Source organism: Sapajus apella, unplaced genomic scaffold, assembly GCF_009761245.1.
Source record: "Sapajus apella isolate SASKATOON/1434 unplaced genomic scaffold, GSC_monkey_1.0 scaffold22, whole genome shotgun sequence".
Taxonomy (NCBI): Eukaryota; Metazoa; Chordata; class Mammalia; order Primates; family Cebidae; genus Sapajus; species Sapajus apella.
In genome coordinates this window covers 7,656,466-7,673,234 of record NW_022436962.1, presented here as the reverse complement: position 1 = coordinate 7,673,234, position 16,769 = coordinate 7,656,466, and the positions used below count along the sequence as shown (strand labels likewise).

Below are 16,769 nucleotides of genomic sequence, written 5' to 3'. Positions count from 1 at the left end.
ACCACTGCTGCTGTCCATCAAGACCATCAAGATCCTCCCTGAGAGCACCACAGTCCGCCCTTGCCAGGGGTGAGCAGGGAGGCAGGCCTCAGGGCCTCCACGTACTCACAGAAGAGGCAGGCCATGGAAGCAGAGGGGTCTTCTTAAAGCAAGAAGGACCTCCTGCCGCCCCCTAGGGCAGGACAGCCACCTGCAGCTCCAAGGCTCTATACTGTGAGGCCAGCCTCGGTGGTTCTCACCTGTAATCCCAGAGTTCTGGGAGGCTGAGTTGGGCTTATCGCCTGAGGTCAGGAGTTCGTAACCAGCCATGGCCAACATGGTGAAACTCCATCTCTACTAAAAATACAAAAATTAGCAGGGCTTGGTGATACATGCCTGTAATCTCAGCTACTGGGGTGCCTGAAGCAGGAGAATCATTTGCATCTAGGAGGCGGAGGTTGCAGTGAGCCAAGATCAAGCCACTGCACTCTGGCCTGGGCAACAGAGCGAGACTCTCTCAAAAAAAAAAAAAAAATGGTGGCTGGGCACCGTGGTTCATGCCTGTAATCCCAGCACTTTGGGAGGCCGAGGTGGGTAGATCATGAGGTCAGGACTTCAAGACCAGCCTGGCCAAGATGATGAAACGCCATCTCTCTAAAAACACAAAAATTAGCCAGGCCTGGTGGTGGGCACCTGTAATCCCAGCTACTCGGGAGGCTGAGGCAGAAGAATCGCTTGAACCCAGGAGGCAGAGGTTGCAGTGAGCTGAGATCGCACCACTGCACGTCCGCCTGGGTGACAGAGCAGACTCCATCTCCCAAAAAGAAAACGGTTCTATGCTGTGGACCACACAGGCTGGACAGAAATCTCTTCCTAGGGGAGCTTCGAAGGCTTCATCACCATGGGCTTTAAGCTGGGTCCATGGCATACAACAAGGGCTCTTAGGAGGGAAGTACTGTATCACAGCTGCTCAGAGAAAAGTATTTGCATTTTTTAAAAAACCAGTCACTCTAGATCAGAGAAGCTGACACAGGTTGGAGGAACCCTGCTGAGCTCGCCTGTAGCAATATCCTGATCAAGTCTTCCCGAGGACTAAGGAAGGGGCAGTCAAAAAGTGGGGTAGTCACCAAGGCAAAGACCACCATCCAGAGCATGCCTTCCTGCTTCGGGGCAGGGAGCTGACAGAAGGGAAGCAATCCTCCGTGGGTCTAGTTCCCCATCTGGTAAAAGGCATTGTGATGGCCTCCCAGGCTGACATATCCGGGTTCCAGAAAGGGGACTAGCAAAGGGTGAGGATCGCAGCGAGTTCAGGCAGGAGCGAGCCCTCTTAAGCAAACACTGAGCACAAAAATAACTCCCATTCAAAGCACGATTTACTGTGTGCCTGGCCGGCCCTCCCAGCACAGAGCCCTTTTCAAACACTCAGCTTCACCCCTGAATGTGGCTGGGGGAGGGGGCTCAGGAGCACAGCTGCATTTGAATTCCGCTTTTTCCGGTGGTGTCAGCTTCCTGGAGACTTACCCAGGGGAGCTGCCCAATAAGGACCAATCTCAAAGCACCCCCAGAGAGGAGAAAACCTTTGTAGAATCCAGTGTCAGCCTCTCAAGGGCAAGGGCACCTAGATCCCTTGGTGGAAGAGACCCAGCACAACCAACACTTGTCTGGCAACAGCAAACGCCAGAGCCCTTACCATTCATGGAGCGCTGCTGCTGCAGCCACCATCAGACATTGGCCTCCCCACAGTTCTAGGAGGAAGATATTATCACTGTTATTGTCCCATTTCACGGAAGGGAAAACAGAGGCTCGGAGATGTTATGGGACAAACATTTCTCCTGGCCCTAAATCCTTCTCACTGTGGATGTTTTCCTTAGTCTGCCAATCACCACTGTAGCAAAATGCCCACTATGGGGCTCTCCCACCAGGAGGAATGACAGGTGCAGGTGGAACGTGAGGTGTTCTCCAGAACCAAGGCAGCACATCATCCAGGACTTGACCCTGGCACCCCTGATCACAAAATCTGAGCTGGAGGTGGAAAGCCCTCCCCAAGCAAGTGTAATCCAAACCATCAAGTCAGCCTCCTAACTGGCCTGAATCCATCCTTGTTCCCCTTCAAGCTATTCACTACTAGTCAGCCAAAGTGATCTCTCTTTTTTCACTTATAAAAGTAATTTGGAATGGGTGTGGTTGCTCACACCTGTAATCCCAGCACTTTGGGAGGCTGAGGTGGGTGGTCACGAGGTCAAGAGATCAAGACCATCCTGGCCAACATGGTGAAACCCTGACTCTACTAAAAATACGAAAAATTAGCTGGGCACTGTGGCTCGTGCCTATAGTCCCAGCTATCAGGAGGCTGAGGCAAGAGGATCGCTTGAACCCGGGAGGTGGAGGTTGCAGTGAACCGAGACAGGTTGCACTCCAGCCTGGTGACAGAGCAAGACTACGTCTCAAAAAAAAAAAAAAAGGTAAATTGGACAGGTGTGGTGGCTCACACTTGTAGTCCCAGCACTTTGGGAGGCCGAGGAGGGCGGGATCATTTGAGGTCAGAAGTTTGAGACCAGCCTGACCAACATGGTGAAACGCTGTCTCTACTAAAGATACAAAATTAGCCAGGTGTGGTGACACGAGCCGGTAGTCCCAGCTCCTGGGGAGGCTGAGGCAGGGGAATCGCTTGAATTCGGGAGGCGGAGGTTGCAGTGAGCAGAGATCACATCACTGCACTCCAGCCTAGACTACATCTCAAAACAAACAAAAGTAATTCATGACCATTGTAGAAAAGTGAGGAAATAGAAGATAAATAAGGAAATTAAAGCATCCCTATGTCCAGTGTCCAGAGCTAACCTCTGTGAGTCCTGTGATGCACCCTCCCAGTCTTCTGTCTAGGCATGTGTACATGACGGCCATATGTATACTTATGATCATCTGTACAAGATTGGGGCTGTACCCTAGTTTTATATCCCGATTTTTTTCACTTCTTATGTACATTTTCCAGGTTACAAACTGTTCTTTGTTAACCACGTTTTTGGGGGTTTGGGGGTATGATTTGTATAACCCCACCTGGTACTAAATTTAGAAAGGACAAAAGGGTCTGCAGCAAAAACAATCCTTTGGCCATCCCATTCCTCAGCCATCATTTCCCTCCCCTGGGGCAACTATGATTACCGTTTCTTGCGTTCCATTAAATCTTTTAAAATCATAGAGCAGATCATGTCACTCCCTTACTTAAAACTCTCTGATGGCTTGCCATCGCCTGCAATAAAATCCAGAATCCTAGCCAGTCTCACCAGGCTCTGGCTCTGGCTCTCATTCTCCAGTCTCTCTTCTCCAGCCACATAGCTGTTGCCCATGTCGTGGCCTCAGGGGGTTTCATTTGCTATTCCCTCTGCCTGCAATCCCCTTTCTCCAGGTCTTTATGCAGCTGGCTCCTTCTCATCCTTCAGGGCCTGGGCTGAGCTGTCCTCTCCCCAGGGCGGCCTTCACTGGCCTTCCAATCTAGGGCCACCACTGCCTGACCTACATATGTTTTCTATCACATCACCCTGCGGTATTTCTTTCACATTGCATGTCATAATCTGATAGTCGTGGTTACTTAAAATTATTTACTGTCTGTCTCTCTGCAATAGAAAGAAGCCTCTCTGAAGGCAGGCACGCTGCCTGTCTTGTTCTCCGGTTATCCTACTGCACAGCACAGGCCCTGGCACATGGCAGGTAGTCAACAATTTCTGTCAAAGGAATGAATGGGGTGACCACAGTGCCAGTTGTCACCACTAAAAACTACCAATTGCAGGATCTCCAACACAAAGAAGCAACCTTCTGGCCAATACTCCCCCATGCCTAGGGTGGAGGTTAGAGGGTCTGAGAAAAGAGAACAGGAGCCTGTTGTCCAAAGCAGTGTGGCTGGGCGGCGGCAGCCTGTTCTTCCTCCTGCTGGCTCGGCTCACCCCTTACCTGTGCTATGCATTTGCAGAGTCCCGAATCAGATAAGGAACGTGTGACAAACCCAAATTCCTAGAAAATCCTCCAACTGCAAGTAGAAAAGTTGGAGGTGACACTTTTGCCCCTCACCCCAAATCCCACATCGCGTCCACCCAGGCAGCTGTGCTATTCCAGTTTCCCTAGTGAGCTCAGCAGCAGGAGACAGACACAGACACCAGGGAGCAGGGCTCCTTCCGGGACAGTCCCAGCCCATCCCACCTGACTCTTCCCCTGGGCTCCAGACACCTGGGCTCCTCTCTCTGGAAATTCACCCAGCCCCCAGAGACACAAATGCACGTCCAATCTTGAGTCAGCAGCCCAGGCTGAGGATGCTCAAGGGACACCCTTTTGGAGACACTTCTTTCCTGGGACCTGATTTCCATGGAGAGAACACTGCAGTTGGGCCAAGATTGATTTTTAAGAATGAGGAAAGGAGGGAATAAAATGTTTTCACAAAAACTGTGAAGGAAGGGAGGGAGAAAGAAGGAAAAAAAGAAAAAGAAAGAAGACTCAAGAAGATGGCACTAGCCAATGAGTAGGAGGGATAAGTTTGATCTGACGGGCTGAATTAGGAAAGGGTGAGAGAGGTACATGATCTCTTTCTCCCTAGAAGTGGACAACATTATAATCCATTAGGTGAGCACAATCGCTACTTGCTCTTTTGGACTCTGTACAAGGTCAGTTGAGTAATAATGGCAATAACAGCTAATACTTATCCAGCACTTACTATGTGCCAGGCACTGTTCTCGGTTTCACTATATGAAGCCATTTAATCCTCAGGACAACCCCACGAAGTGCTTATATTAACCCTATTTTATGGCTGAGGAAGCTGAGGCACAGAGGTTAGGTTAAATGTCCCACAGTCACACCACCAGTGGCATCTGGATCTAACTCCAGCTCCAGGACTCTTAACCACTAGACTATATTTGGCTCTCAGTGGTCCAGGTAGGTGGGTCCCTACCCTCCTGGAGATCATGCCTTCCAAACCAGTATCCCCTAAAAGATCACGACATGCCAGTTTCAAAGATGGGTGCATAACTCTGCCCATATGCCATGCGGGAAAGTCCGAACCCACGCTGCTCATCGATGGGGAACTGGAATCCAAAAGTGCTGAATCCCAGCATCTTGCGAGGCGCTTTATGATGAAGCACAGTGGAAACAGAGGTCAGCCTCAGGCCCTGACTCAGGACTGCGCCCAGCCGCGGATTACGGAGCTGCGGGGCGGGGGAACCGGGGAGCCGGAGCTAGCTGGCCAGCGCCGCGTCCTACGAATCCGAAAGCAGGACCGCGGAAGGCAGGGAGGCCGCCCCAAGCCCAGGGCAGAGGGCAGAGGGCAGAAAGCGGCCTGGATCGACGGAGAGCGCCGCCCGGCCGGAAGCGGGCTTGCCTCCCTAGACTGCGAAACGAGCAGAGTTATGCACCCATAGTTGAAAGCCACATGTCGTGATCATTTGTGGGATACTGGTTTGGAAGGCATAAACTAACTCCGGGAGGTGGGGACCCACCTACTTGGACCACTGAGATCCAAGTACAGCCTAGTGGTCAGGAGCCAGCAGCATTGTCTCTGGCTGTCTTTGACCAGACCCCGTCACCAGCGCCAGTGCCGAGGCGTCCTGCCCGGAAATTCCCAGAGAGTCAAAGCAAACTTCCCAGGAAAACTCCTCGGCTTCCTCCAAGCCTCTGTCACCGAGGCGGCTGCCAAGAGCGCCAGCGGAGTCTTTGCAGCTGCCGCGGGCCCTCCAGGGCGGGAGCAGCAGCTCGAGCGCTCGGGGTCCTCCCGGAAAGGTCCAGGGCTTAAGTTCAAAATTCACTTCCCGCCCAGGCCGGGCTCACCGCCCCGCCTGGGACTCTCCGGCAACCCCCACGTCTCTGGCCGTCCCCAGCTCCAGTTAAGTCCTGGAGCGCCTCCAGCCTGAAGACCCATGCGGGCAGCTGGGCGAATCCCGCGGGCGATCCCTGCGCGCCTGGGGACGCGAAGCAGTGAGAGCCGGCGCACACACACAACCTTGTGTGTGCGTGTGTGTTTACGTACGGAACGCGCGGGGTGGGAAAACAATGGCGAGCCGCTGGGAACTGAGCTACTACCCGCTCCGCATCTCCCTACCCCTAGGCGCGATCAGCGTTTGCAGCGAAATCGGGATGAACAGGCTCAGCTCCGAGATCCCAGGGCAGGAGGCGGGGGTAGTAAGAAGCAGCCTGGGGTGGGGGTGGGGGTGGAACAGGAGCACTAGGAGCAGAAAACAAACAGGATGCGGCGCCGGTCTGGTCTGCTGGGGAACGACCCTGGAACCGTGGCAAGGGGTGCGCGTCTGGCTCCCAGCACCCCACGCAACCATGGCGGAGGAGCTCTGCGCCTCGTCGCAGGCACCTGAGCCCCACGCAGGACGCGCGCAGGTCGCCTCGGCTTCCCGCTGAGAAACCCTTAAACCAGGGGCATAGTCGAGCTCATAAGAAAGACCTAGTTCCCTGCGATCCGCGAGAAGCGGGTTGGGGGTGCACCCTAAGCTCGACCCGTGGTTCGCGCTCGCGAACACACACACACACACACACACACACACACACACACACACACACAGCCACACACTGCCTTACTGGCTGCCACCCCTCTCCACAAGTCCTCGGGTCTGCCAGGGAGGAGTCGCCACTGCCCAGCGTTGTTGGCGGTAGGTGAGGGTCCGTCCCTCCTCGAAAAACTTTGCACAAGGTGGAAACTCGCAGGGAAGAGAACCAGTGGGTGCTCAGAAACGTCGGGGCGCCAGTGTCAAACTTCAGAGGGGTGGGGGAGATGGGCGCGACGGCGCGATCGCGGCGCGGAGGGGTGCACTTACTACTCAGCCGGGCGCGGGGCTCGGGGCTCGGGGCTCGCGGCTCCGCGCTCCTACTCCTCCTCCGTGCAGTCCTCGCGGCGCAGCCTGCGCTTTCCGTTCACATGCCCCCGCGACGCCGCGGGCGGGCCGGGTTGGGGCCGCTGGGCTGGGAGGGGGCACGCCCCCCCGCCGTCGGCCGTGGAGTCGCTGCGGACCCACGGCCACCCTGGGTCTGCGCCCCACGGGGGGCCGCCGTCCGGGGCGGCGAGCTCGGTTCCGGCCGGGCAGCGCCCTCTCCGCCGAGCCAGGCCGCTCTCTGCCCTCTGCCCTCTGCCCTGGGCTTGCGGCCGTCTCCCTGCCTTCCGCGGTCCTGCTCCGAGACTCGCCAGACGCGCCGCCCGCCCTGCTCTCCGGCTGTCGGGCTCTCCGGCTCCGAGCTCAGCGGCTCGGCTCGGTTCCGAGTCAGGGCCTATGAGGCTGACCGCTGAGCTCTGGGCTCAGACCCGGGCTCGCCGCTCCTGGGCCCGGGTTCCAGGACCCGTGCTCACACAGCCCAGTTCCACGCCGGGACTGGAGCAGGACGCTCGCGGCTGGCTGCTGCGAGGCGACTGGACAGCCTAGAAAGAGGGAGGGAGACCGAGAGCGCGCAGGGGGAGGAGGGAAGGAGAGAGGGTGGGGACATGCAGAAGAAGGGAGGGACAGAGTTTCCTCCTCCTCCCTGCAGCCGGGTCCATCCAGGCATCAACAGCTGGAAACCTCTGTTGGAAAGGGGAAAGCTAAGGTTTCCGGGCGGCGGGGGAGGGTGAAGGTGGAGTGAGCGGTGTAGAGAAGAGAAGAAAGAAGGTGGATTCTGTCCGCTCCCATTGCTCAGGTATGAGGGTCGCTACAGAGACTCTTCACTCCTTACAGCAAGACCTAAGAAGTTGGTCCAGCTCCAAGCCTCCCAACCCCTGCAGACAGATATCCTGGATTCGAGGTTTTTAAAAACCCCGTTTCTACAGACCTCTCTTAAGAACCTGATCACCTGTAGCTAGATGGCTTCCTGATGTCTCCGACCACTCCCTAATCCTGTCATTTGCAGCCTCTCAAATAAATCTCTTATTTTCTCCTGTCCTGTTATATGGGAGGATAGGGGAGAATGGAGAGTTGGATTCCTTTCATTCAACATGTTTATCAAATGTCTACATGTCACCGGGCACGGTGGCTCACACCGGTAATCCCAGCACTTTGGGAGACCGCGGCAGCAGATCACCTGAGGTTAGGAGTTCGAAATCAGCCTGGTCAACGTGGTGAAACCCCTGCTTTACTAAAAATACAAAAATTAGCTGGCTGTGGTGGCACATGCCAGTAATTCCAGCTACTCAAGAGGCTAAGGCAGAAGGATTGCTGAACCCGGGAGGCACAGGTCGTCGTGAGTGGAGATCGCACCACTGCACTCCAGCCTGGGGACAGAGTGAGACACCGCCTCAAAAAAAAAAAAAAAAAGTCTACCTATGCCTGGCTCATCTGGGTGCAAGGGACACGAAGACAAATGAGACAGTGTCCTGCCTTTTCTGGATTCTGATTTTGTAGAGAAACGGGTCAATGTACCGTTGCAGTGAAGTGAGAGGGCTAAGACAGGGCAGGAAAATGGGCATGGGGCCACCAAAGACAATGGGGTGTGGGGACTGGAACCAGAGTCTTCTTAGGAAGGTGGCATCTGAAATGGGTCTTGGTAGGACCTGTGGGTGTAGGGCAGGTTAAAGGAGTGACAATCGTGGACCTACTAATAAGTCTATGCCCACAGTGTGGGTGGCCTGCGTGTCCAAAGGTGATGGTCAGCAAGGCTCTCAAGACCTTCAAAGGGCTTTGGATTTCATCTTTGCCCTTTGCTTTGCTTGGCTAACTCCTTTTATTCATCTTTTAGGTTTCAGCCTAGATATCAACCTTCCCAGAAGCCTTTCTTGATGGCCATATCTGGGCAAGGTGTTCCATCTATGGGCTCTGGAAAACTCCCCACTTGTAAATAATATGGTAACCATTCATTTGTCTGTCTCCCCTCAGGACTGTAAGCCCCACAAGGACAGTGGTGTGTCTCTCCAGTATGCCTAGCCAGGGACTGGTAAAGAGCAGAGCAGACCCTTGATAAGTACTTACTGATCAATATTTGTTGATGGAAGGAAATGGGGAGCCACCGAGGGATTCTAAGCAAGGCCTCAGATGCCATCAGTCTCGCTGTAGGTAGGAAGGAAGCCAGTGACCAGACAATGGCAGTGGCCAGGGTGTAAATGATGCAGGCCAGAGCTAAGCTGGGATTAGGGGGAATGGAAAGGGGAAAACAGGTGGATGTAGCAGAGTTGGAAAAACCAACACTAAGGGCCTGATTTTTAGGTAACTATGGATGAAGCCATTCTAAAGACCACGAAAGGGTTACCCAAGTGACGCCAAGCCTCTCCTCCTCCCAGACAACATGGCTGTGTTTCTTATATATCTGGTTGTTTTTCTCTGGCCCCTGATCATCTTCAGTGTGGCAGCTTCATTGTGGGTCCCTCCCTGTAGCTGTCCTTAGCAACAGCTAATTGAGAGAGGAAGAGCAAAGATCAGCCCTTCCAATCACTGCCACCAAATTAAGATATTAAGTGTCTCCCTACTGGGTCTAAGGCACAGCAGTATTTTCCTGTATGATATCTATTTGGACCTTATCCCAATCCTGTGAGGTTGGTGTCATTATCCCCATTTTATTTTATTTTTTAAATTTAATTTAATTTAATGTCTTTGCAAGTCCCTGAGTACCTGGAATCCCATTTTAGAGCTGAGAAAAACGAAGGTCCAGTTAGTGGAGAGAAGAAGCTATCGGACTGAAGATTCTAGATTTTCTCTACTACTGCACCATTTCCCAGGAACACCTATCAAATTTACACCATTTAACCCAGTCAACCACTCCTTGAACCACTCCATGACTCCCGATCTCCTGAGTCCTTCCACCTCACTGGCTCCTCCTTTCCAGCCACTCTTGTTTATCTTCCTCCGTCCTGGTCTCCAGGTGGGCATTCCCTGTGGGCTCTCTCCTGTACCCCATTTTCCTCCTTCCACCTCTCCCTAGGTAAAATTTTGTCCTTTTCCATAGCTTTAAGTATCATCCATGTGGTGATGACTCTCCCAATTATTTAAATACCCAAGACTGTTCCCCCACCGCACACTTGATGTTTCTACCCAAGGGTCTCACAGACATTGTAATCATAATGGGCCCAGTGCCCGAGGGCCTGCAAGTCAATACACCAACACCAAGGGTTGCAGCAGAGAAAGAATTTTAACTCAAGGCTGAGCAAGGAAAAGAGAGAAAAATCTCAAATCTGCTTCTCCAAAGAGTTGGGGGCTAGGGATTTTAAGGAGTTTGAGTGGGCCAAGGTGTGGGGATGGCTGTGGATGTGTCAAAGAGGACAGAAGGGAAGATGACGAGACCGTATTCTCATGCTGATTACCCTCCTCTGTGAGGGTCTTCAAACTGGTGGCATCAGCTGGAACTCAGGAGCCAAAAACATCTTAAGCAAATCTTAAACAAAAGCCTTATGATTCCAACGTCAGTGATCCTATCTATAGGAACAATGGGGATGCAAATCAATTCTTCAACAAAAGCCTTATGATTCTAACATCAGAATTCCTATCTATAGGAACAATGGGGATGCAAATGGTCAGTATCTGTGACTTTTAGCAACAGGGAAGTACGTCAAAGTACAACCTAATTAATGCTTTTCCTTTCCTTCTTTCTTTTTTGAGACAGGATCTTGCTCGGTCACCCAGGCTGGAGTGCAGTAGTGAAGTCACGGCTCACTGCAGCCTCAACCCCCTGGGCTCAAGTGATCCTTCCACCTCAGCATCCCAAGTAGCTGGGACGACATACACGGGCACGAGCCACGATGCCCAACTAATTGTTTTTCATTTTTTGTACAGACAAGGCCTCGCGATGTTGCCCAGGCTAATCTCAAATTCCTGGGCTCAAGTGCTTCTCACCTTGGCCTCCCAGAATGCTGGGATTACAGGTGTGAGCCACCACACTTGCCCATTAAGGCTGAATTATAACTGTATTTCTGTCCAGAACCCAGCATGTAATACTTGTTAACCCTGTGAGGATGGTTTCGACATCCTAACCCTAACATTGAACCTTTAACCATCATCCCCAACCCAGTACCATCTTCTTTCCCATCCAGTAAATGGTACTACCACCTACCTAGTGGCTCAAGTAAAAAACCTAGCCATCGACGGGCACGGTGGCGTATGCCTGTAGTCCCGTCTCGGGAGGCTGAGGTGGGAGAATCACTTGAGCCCAGGAGTTCTGGGCTGTAGTGCACTATGCGGATCGGGTGTCCGCACTAAGTTCGGCATCAATATGGTGACCTCCTGGGAGCGGGGAACCACCAGGTTGCCTAAGGAGGAGTGAAACGGAGCAGGTCAAAACTTCCATGCTGATCAGTAGTGGGATCGTGCTTGTGAATAGCCACTGCACTCCAACCCGGACCACATTGTAAGACCCCATCTTTAAAAAAAAAAAAAACAGAAAACAACAAAAAAAACCACCTAGTCATCATCTGTGATTGTTTCTTTCTCATCTAGTCAATTTAGTGAGTCATTGGCCTATCTCCAAAAATATATCCCAGTCCATCCATTCCTCTGTCTTCACCACTCCACCCTAATCCAGGCCACCTTTAGCTACCTCTCAGCTAGACTACAACAGCCTCAAGGCTTCTGAGAGCCGATAACACCTGGGGGGACTTCATTTCACTGAGGCTGTTTACATCCGCATGACTTTAATATTTGTTCCAGAAATTTCTTGCCCAGGAAGATAAGATGGTAAATAACTTCATTATTTGTTTCAGGAACTTCATGAAAATCAATTTATCTGAATAATAGACTGGTTCAAACAGCCCCCTTCATGGGACAATCGTTTGCTTAACTGGGCAAACCAGTAGCTTTTCCGACAATTGTTTATTTTTCAGGACTGTCCCTTCACTATGTCCTCTAATCCTAAACCGTTCTAAATTTTGCCCAGTCTCAATCAGATCCCTATATTGGAAGATCTGCCTTGAACTAGACTTCAAACCCTATAAAAAGCTTTACACCTGGAAAGTGCCTCCCCAAACGTTCCTCTTCCCATAGTGGGTACCTTTTTATCATCTTATCTCAATAAAAATGTCTGTCTTCCCCTTTCCTCCGGTGTAAAATCATCCTCTACCCCATCCACCTTCATTCTCTTTCTCAACCCTGTCGCTTCCTTCGTAGCACTTACAACACAATTGCACTTCTTATTTTCTGTTTTCTTGTATTTTTCTATTTCTTTCTTTCTTTTTTTCCTTCCTTTCTTTCTCTCTCCTCCCTCTCTCTCTCTTTCTCTCTCTCTCTCTCTCTCTCTCCCTCTCTCTCTCTCTCTTTCTTCTTTCTTTCTTTTTTTGAGATGGACTCTCACTCTGTCACCCAGGCTGGAGTGCAATGGCACAATCTCAGCTCACCACAACCTCGCCTCCCAGGCTCAAGTGATTCTCCTGCCTCAGTTATAGGCACCCAGCTAATTTCTGTATTTTTAGTAGAGACAGGGTTTCACAATGTTGGCCAGGGTGGTCTTAAACTCCTGACCTCAAATAACCCACCTGCCTCGGCCTCCCAAAGTGCTAAGATTAGAAGCGTGAGCCACTGCGCCTGACTTCTTGTATTTTTCCTGCTTCCCTTTGGACTGTAGGCTCTGTGAGGGAGGACCTTGCCCTAGTCTCCATTTAATTTCCAGACCCCCTAGTAGACAGTGCAAAAATACCTGCTGAAAGAAGGAGTCTGCTTGGCTTCAGGGAGTGGTGGCTCTGATCTGATTTGTGTGTGGCCATAGTCTGAAACACGGGTGGGGGTTTCGGTGCCCAGGTATGCCGGATTCCTGACTTTCCCTTTAACATCCAAGGTTAGAGACAAGATGCAAAATGCAAATGCCCATGGGACAGATAATAAAAGAATTAATAAAAGAATTAAATTCACAGAATGGTGTGAATTACTTTCCTCGAGCATCAGAGTGAAAGCTCTGAGAGAAAACGCAAGAGCCCATGGATTGAGAACAGGAAGACGCATCCTGGAATCCTGGTCTCGCTGCTCTGCCTCAAGAAGGTCCTGCCCTGCCGGGCGTGGTGGCTCACGCCTGTAATCACAGCACTTTGGGAGGCCAAGGCGGGTGGATCACGAGGTCAAGAGATCGAGATCATCCTGGTCAACATGGTGAAACCCCGTCTCTACTAAATATACAAAAAATCAGCTGGGCATGGTGGGCGCGTGCCTGTAATCCCAGCTACTCAGGAGGCTGAGGCAGGAGAATTGCCTGAACCCAGGAGGTGGAGGTTGCGGTGAGCCGAGATTGCACCATTGCACTCCAGCCTGGGTAACAAGAGCAAAACTCCGTCTCAAAAAAAAAAAAAAAAAACAAGAAGATCCTGCCTGTCCCCTCACCCACCCCCACCTAACCCAGGGCCATTTTCCCCGCAAAGCTTAGAGGGTGCTTGGAGGTCAGGGCAGGTCAGGGTAGGCCCAGCCTCGTGAGGTTTGTCTGGTACCAACTCTTCACCCTTCTGATTGAGCAAGTGCTTTTCCAGATGCTGACAGACAGAGAGGTGAGTCAGAGGAGCTCCACTCAAGGCGTCTCGACCATGGGACAGTCTGTGGGGCTTCTTCTCAGAGGCAAGCACTGCCTTCAGGCTGACCGGAGGTGGGCTTCTACTCAGTTCTACTTGGGTTTTTCTAGGGAGTCACACTCAGGTATGGAGCCAATCAAGAAAGTAACAGATTAAAGTCACAGCTGTTTCATTTGCGTATCAGAATCTGACAGTACAAGATCTGGAAGGAATCAGCTTTCCAGAACCATCTCCTCCAGTTCCGTCTTTGTGCAATAGAGAAGCCAGAGGCACAGGAGAAGGGATGGCTCACTCAAGCCTGCATGTTACACACAGGACTCACACCAGCTACTGACGGCTCTGTGAAGACAGGGACAGTTCCTTTCACAGATGAGGAAAAAGATACTCAGAGAGGGGAGGGAAATTTCCCCGGACCACACAGTGAAGGGGCAGCAGCAGACATCTGAACCCAGGCTTTCTGGCCCTCAGATCCATGCTTTGTCCAGCAAACCATGCTGCCTTACTGCTTGTGGGGTTTTCTGGTCCTTGGAATCTGAAACGTCATATAATAAACAGCAGCTGAGTATTATTCAGTACCCCAGATTCTAGCCTAGACCCTAAAAGTAGAAGCAGCTTTCTGCTTTCCGTATGCCAGTCAGCCTCCTGTTTCCCATGTGGTGGACTTTCTCCCAAGGACAGAAGACCCAGCTCATGCCACCACTCCTTAACACACTAGTGCAGAGACACGTGGGACCCCACTCAGTGTATGGGTTCAGCTAATGTTGGTGACTTGAGTCCTTTTTACACACACACACACACACACACACACACACACACACACACACACACATACACTCTTCCAGAGCTTTTCCACTCCATCCTTCACGTGTTCAGCTGCCACAGGGAATGAGCTTGGGAAGAAGGCTGGAGTAGTCATTTCCACTTCCAGGACTAGTGCACACTCTCTGTGAATGTAATTATCTGGAGTCCTAAGTGTAGGGCCTAGGGCCAACAATCAGGCCGCATGTCTTCCTCATCTACTTGGAATCAGGCAGTGCGAAGACAGGGCCCCGTCCCCCTGAGAGGACGCCCACCCGAGTGCGAATACACACAATGGTGTTTTTTTCATTCTCTTCTGTCTCTTCCCACAGAGAGGGGCCACTGGGCCCCAACAGAAAAGGCAGGTGATTGAGAGAGGGAGGAAGAGAGATGGGATTCCCTCCCAGAAGCCTGGGCCATTTAGAAAATCCTGAGGCTGCCTCTGCAGTACTCTTCTCACCACCTGGCTTACAGTGCCCCACCCCCACCCCCTAACTTTTTAAAAAACCCTCTTTCCTGCCTGGAGGAGACCTAGATCCCCATCCTGGGAGGGGCTGGCAACAATTAACAAAGGCTCCATGGAGTAAAGACAATTAACAATCCAGAAAAGAGGGGAAAGAGAGGCTTTGTTCTGGTCTCCATGGCAACAGTGGGGGGAGGGGAGGGGAGGATGAAGGAGGAGGAGGAAGAGAAGGGACATCCAGAGAGGCTGATACTTTCACTTTCCTTTCATCCTTTCCCTCTCCGCCCCTTTGGGTTTCTGCCAGGGATCCTGAAGAGAACAGGGCTGGGACAGGCCAAGTCTGAAGGCTGGAGATTAGAGGTGGACAACTACGAGATTCATGCTTAGCTGAGCGCTCACTGCGGAGTTAAGGCTAGGCAGGAAGCCCTGGGGGCTGAATTAAAGGCTTTTGAGCTCTTCCTCCTCTTTTTCCAAAGGGCTTACCTTGTGCTAAGAACTGTACCCAAAGATCAAGTCTCTGTCCTGGATGGACACCTCACGGACAAAAGCTTGGTGGCTTCCGCATCCCTTCTCATCAGGACGTGGTGGGAAGTGGAGGCAGGACTGTTTACATAACTTGCAGGTCCAATACAAAATGAAATGTTCCAAAATTAGGACAGGCGGCTCACATCTGCAATCATAGCACTTTGGAAGGCTGACACAGGTGGATCAGTTGAGGCCAGGAGTTTAAGACCCGCTGGCCAACATGGTGAAACCCCATCTCTTTAAAAATACAAAAATTAGGCTGCTGTGATGACACACACCTGTAGTCCCAGCAACTTGGGAGGCTGAGGCAGGAAAATCGCTTGAACCCAGGAGTGCCACTGCACTCCAGCCTGGACCACAGAGTGAGACCCTGTTAAAAAAGAGAAAGAGAGAGAGGAAGGAAGGGAGGGAGGGAGGAAGGGAGGGAACGTTTCCAAAATTGTTAAGAGTTTCAGGATGGCGAAAGTAGAGCATTAAATCAAGTATCAAGTGTAGGACCCGCTAAGCCTCTGAGCACAGTGACAGGTTGCACATCCATAAAGCCAGCCCTGTTGGGAGGAGCTTGGGGCTGGGCTCTGTCTGCCTGCTTGATGTGTGCATATGTGTGTGTGTGTTTGTGTGTGTGTGTGTGTGTGTGTGGGGAGAGAGAGAGAGAGAGAGAGAGAGAGAGAGAGAGAGACCTCTCCACTGCACACATTTCTGAGCATGTGCTATGGTCTAGATGATGGTGTCACCTCAAATTCATACGTTGAAACTTAATCCCCACTGGGATCCTATTAAGATATGGGACCAGCCGGGTGCGGTGGCTCACACCTGTAATCCCAGCACTTTGTAAGGCCAAGGTGAGCGGATCACCTGAAGTAGGGAGGTTGAGACCAGCCTGACCAACATGGTGAAACCCCGTCTCTACTAAAACTACAAAATTAGCTGGGTGTGGAAATGCTCGCCTGGAATCCCAGCTACTCGGGAGGCTGAAGCAGGAGAATCACTTGAACCCAGGAGGCGGAGGCTGCAGTAAGTCAAGATCGAGCCATTGAACTCCAGCCTGAGCTACAAGAGAAAAACTCCGTCTAAAAAAAAAAAAATGTGGGACTTTGGGGTGGTGATTAGGTCATGAAGGCAGACTCCTCATAAATGATATTAGTGCCCTTATGAAAGAGGCTTGAGAGAGTCTGTTTGCCCCTTCAGCCATGTGGAGAACACAGATGGTGCCATCTTTGAAGACTGGGCCTAAGACCCTGAATCTGCCAGCATCTTGATCGTGGACTTTCTGGCTTCTAGAATGTTGAGCAATTAATTTCTGTTGTTTATAAATGACCTATTCTAAGATATTTTTTTAAGAGCCTGAATGGATTAAGATGTTCACCTTTGGAGCAAGAAACAGAAAACCCATTCGCAAGAGTGGGGTGTTCTGGTAACCAGCGGTGACCAGCTGTCCCAGACTTCACTGTTGGGAAAAGGCAGAAGACAATGAGCTGTACAAAACTCCAAAACCCTGCTGAAGAACATACTGTCTGTCCTCGGGGATTTAGAAAGCACCTTCAATCTCACAAGGTGTTTCTCCTGGGAGCAGAAGTTTCTTGGCAT

At 51.6% G+C, this 16,769-nt stretch overlaps 1 protein-coding gene across 1 annotated transcript in view; it reads right to left on the bottom strand.

Moving 5' to 3' along the window:
• Positions 1 to 6,862, bottom strand: part of SOX13 (SRY-box transcription factor 13) — a 58,387-nt gene extending 51,525 nt beyond the window's left edge. The window contains 1 exon segment of the mRNA XM_032288846.1: positions 6,780 to 6,862. The gene's annotated coding sequence lies outside the window, so the exon portion shown is untranslated.
• Positions 6,863 to 16,769: the final 9,907 nt, after the last annotated feature.